General features: G+C 41.3%; 1 long non-coding RNA gene across 1 annotated transcript; it reads left to right on the top strand.

The window, feature by feature from the left end:
• Window positions 1–893, top strand: LOC136522867 (uncharacterized). The gene is made up of 3 exons (XR_010775996.1): window positions 1–34; window positions 115–174; window positions 580–893. It is a non-coding gene; the product is annotated as an uncharacterized lncRNA (long non-coding RNA).
• Window positions 894–4508: the final 3615 nt, after the last annotated feature.

The raw sequence follows: 4508 nt of genomic DNA, 5'->3' as shown, positions 1-4508 counted from the left end.
ACCAACACATGCAACAAATAATCAGACTAACCATGTCAGTTAATTAAATACACCTAAATTATAAGCTATTTTATTTCGCACTTCTAGCTGAGATTGACATGTGATCAATCACAGGATTCCTCTGTTTCAAACTTGGACCAGCAAGGCCTTCATGGAGATGCAGAAAGGAATCAGGTTTGACACACTGTTAGTTTGGTATGCTTGCCTTGTCAATCAACAGTGGAGCTTTTTCATAATGTATTTATAGCTACAACATGTCTTGAGTGGAAACAATCCCATAAAATTTATATACGTAAAAATTTACTGGGAAAATATTCATTAAATGATTCCAACTTTCAATGATTGCATGCCATCTTGAACTCATGTTCATAAAAGAAAAGAACATGATCCATCCATAGGATCTGAGAAGTGTAGTCACTAAAGTTAATTATGATTTTTCTGCAGTTCTCAAATTTCTGCTATGCAAAGAGTAATTTCTACACAGAACCCCCACGATTACGATAGTATCATTTTCGAACAGTCTCAAAATCTGCAGAAGTTAATTGTCTTCCACATTTCTGACTTGCGGTTGTTTGACAGGGTTATACCCCCTTGGCTGGGGTGCAGCACCTACAGTTCATAGGGAATTTTCACCTAAACAATGGAGCAGGTTTTTGATTAAAAAAATTGAACTGGAGCTTTGGTCCAGCTGGTAAAAAAGACCATGAAACATGCCATTGATTATTCAGTTTTTTCGATATGTTTTTCTCATGAAAGGTTTCTTGCACATGCCCTGTAAATTATAATGTGTGTTTCTGTAGCATCAGAATGTAGAATCTAGCTGGGTTTCTAGAAACATTAGGCACTGTTAGGTGGATCTTGAATCAATTTTTTTTTTGGCAGTCAGATGTTTTTTTTTTCAGAATCTGATAGTTTGGATACCTGACTTATATCCAGTGGCGCATGGAACAAATTTGTCTGAAGTCAAACTTTTTTTAGTTTGACTGAATTTAGAGTAAAGAGCTTCAAAATTGGAGACACTAAATTAGTATTATTAGATACACTATAATCGATATTTGTCACCAGTATCTGTACTTTTTTTATATAAACTCGGTCAGTTGTTTCAAGATGCAGTATAAGGTGACTCTACATCTCTACCTAGTCACAAAAACATGCAAAGTATTCAATCTAAAGTTCTCTAAGTCATTTTGTGCTAACATTTAAAGTTCTCTAAGTCATTTTGAGATAACATCTAAAGTTCTCTAAGTCAAAGCATTCAATCTGCAGTATAAGGTGTCAAGTGACTCACAGGAGTAGTTGTGGGTGGCTGAGGTGGAGGGAATAGCATCGGTGGCGGTGGCAAAGGTTGACCCATACTCGATGTAAAATTCTGCATGTATTGGAACATTTGGTCCATCCTCAACCGATTTTCTTTCTCTATCCTCTGCCGCTCGGCCTCTATCCTTTGCTGAATCATATGCTCCATCGTCAGCCGTTGTTCTTCCTCCATGTTCTGCCGCTCGGCCGCCACCCTCTGTTGAATCATCTCCTCCATCCTTGCCTCCATCTCCTCCCGTTGCTTCATTTCTGCTTCCACCTGGGCCTATAATATTTCATCCCAATGTTACAATGCAAAGCTAAAGTACGTAACAATCAACAAACGATGAATAAAACAGAAATAACCTAGAGAGCCTCCATCTGGAACTGTGTAGTGGTTGGCCGTGGGCGTATCACCGGGCTCGAGCTCGTGCTCCTTGCTCGGATCTGGGAGAGAGTGGGAGTAGAGGCCGTGTCGATTGTACTGTCGTCAATCCAGTACCGGTCATGCTTCTTGCCTCCTCTCACCCTCATCACGATTTCTCCATCAAGATCCTAGGTGCTCGGATCAAACTCTGGCCCATGAACCTCCTCCTCCCTACGTCCTTCATCAAAGTGTGCTTCATGATAGTCATTTAACATGTCTCCTACCCGGCATCATCATCATATTCCTCGATGCATTGTCTCACGACCTCGTCTCTCCCACGATCGGCTTCACCATGGTAGATCCACCTGGTATAGTCTGCCGTAAATCCATTCTTGCAAAGATGTTTACCCATGACCACCTTGGTTTGTCGACGCATGTTTGCACATTTGCTGCAGGGACACCAAGTGACACAAGCTCCTTTAACCCTTGCAAATGCCCGTTCCAAGGCATCGGTCTTGTCAATCCATTCATCAGTCAATGAAGTCTGACTAGAGCGGCCTGTGTACATCCACTCACGGTCATCCATCCTCTAGCATATCAGCGAGTAATATAAAAAAATCACGTTGCATCTACACGTTCCTATACTGTCTAATAGGTGAAGATATGTCATAATCACACCCAAGGATGTGTAGATGGGGTTAGTTTCCATACTCTACTCCTATCCGAGATAGAATTTCGGCAGCACCTCCCCGCTTTTCTCCAAATACACGTCCTGGAAGGGAGATTGTGTATCCGGAGAACAACAGGGAGATGCTGCCGAAACTCTATCACGTATCGGAGTAGAGCATGGAAACTAACCGCATCTACACATCCTCAGGCTGTCCAAAAAACATGGACAATTTGAAACAGATACGGTTATAGATATGCAAAGATCTGTATATTTCCAACCGTATCTCTTTCGAATGGGAGACGCCTAGCTAGGTTACGTGATATACGAATATGATACGGAAAGAAGGATCTTTTATGCCTCACCTTGCTGTCCTGCAAAGTGACGAGTCGAGGACGTTGCAATAGCCTCTCCTGTAATAAAACACAATAGTGTCAAATCTAAATTTTGGCAGCACCTCCCCTGCACAGGGAGGTTTTCAAAACCTACAACAAATAAAACGGCATGATGGCCGACAACCACATACACTCGGCAACAAACGGCACGATGGCCGACAACCACATACACATCTTATACCTTGCAAAACCACGACAAGTTGTGGGACGGCGGGAGGGCAAGGCGGAACCAGGCGGCAGGGCAGGGCAGGAGGCGGCGGCAAAAACCTGCAAGTTGAAGATAATAGAGAGCCAAATGCATTGGGTCAGTAAGTGTATAGCGAGATCATTAAAACAATGGCAATCATTGGCATGGAAATATGCTCAAGTTAATAGTACAACATCACTATTTGCTGAAGTGATGTTGCTTGTATGTGTGTGTCTGGTTTTAATAATTTCGACGTATGGAGATTGCAAGAGCTAGCTAGCATGGTTCCTGTGCCTGATCTCCTAGGTAGCGTGACAGCTAATGGTTACTAGTGGCAGTATGTCAACCCTTCTCCTCTAGATTATTACCGTTGGGTAACCACATAGGTTTTGGGATAACTACTACGACTCTCTATCAATCAATCATATGCCAACAAATTATAAAATAATTACACTTGCTAAGTATCTAGAGGTAGCTGGTAACTAGTGAAAATTATGAATAAATTTCAACTCTTTTCTGTTTAAAAAATATTTTTTCTAGAAATAAGAGTCTCAGTTTCATCATGTCTCAACATCAAATATTTCATAATTATTGACTAGTTACAATGGTGTATTTGGGGTGTATTTTGGATTTGTTTTCCCAAAGGAAAACGACCATAATGCGAGCGTGACATCATGATGATATCAACAAGCTAACAAGAGAGAAGAAAGCACGCACCACTACTAGAAAACAGACCTTTCATCCCGCCTCTATTTTTGTCTTTAGTCCCGGTATTTTTGTGTTCGGGACTAAAGGGACTATTAGTCCCGGTTGTATCCTCAAACAAGGATACAAAGTTCCTGCCCCAAGTGTGTGGCGACGGCAGGCAACAATTAGTCCCGGTTATAGCCCAGAGCCGGGACTAAAGGTTATCCTTTAGTCCCGGCTGGACCCTCCAATCAGGAATAAATATTTACTCCCGGCTTGAGGATCCAGCCGGGACTAAAGGATGACCTTTAGTCCCGGCTCTGGGCTATAACCGGGATAAAATCTTTCTTGATAAAATAATATAGTCGCGCTGGACAAAAAAATGGGGCAGCCAGGCATTGAACCCACGACCTCATAGCCAAGGTCCAAACCGCAGCGCACTAGCTAGCCATCTGAACTAAGTCACTTTCTCGACAAGAAAGCACCCAAACATTTATTTAATAAGAGAAAAGACCCTTTAATTGATTATATTCTTTTGTTAACTATACTTTGAATTTTCTGGTCCATGTGCTTTCTAGTGCCTGATTGATCTCATAATTTTTATCAGGGTTTCAAATGCCCAGTGTGAAGCCACCACCAAGTTCGAGATTTTTCTGAATTGGTTTGGTAATTTTTTCACTTTAATTGAATTTCCACGCGACTTCACCGATTAATTATACGTTGAACTGAGTCCACCCCCGAAAAGATCCAGAATGGTGCCAAACTTTGCCAAATGGTCTCTTGTGTCCTAGGAGACAAATATTTGTGGAGGTTGATGCAAAATTATATTGTTTTGAATATGTAATTCGTCGTATTTCGTCTCACGCGGCACAAAGAAAAATGTAATAATAAAAATAATTATCAGAAAAA

This window comes from Miscanthus floridulus, chromosome 18 (assembly GCF_019320115.1).
Source record: "Miscanthus floridulus cultivar M001 chromosome 18, ASM1932011v1, whole genome shotgun sequence".
NCBI lineage: Eukaryota > Viridiplantae > Streptophyta > Magnoliopsida > Poales > Poaceae > Miscanthus > Miscanthus floridulus.
This window is presented reverse-complemented; position numbering and strand designations above follow the sequence as displayed.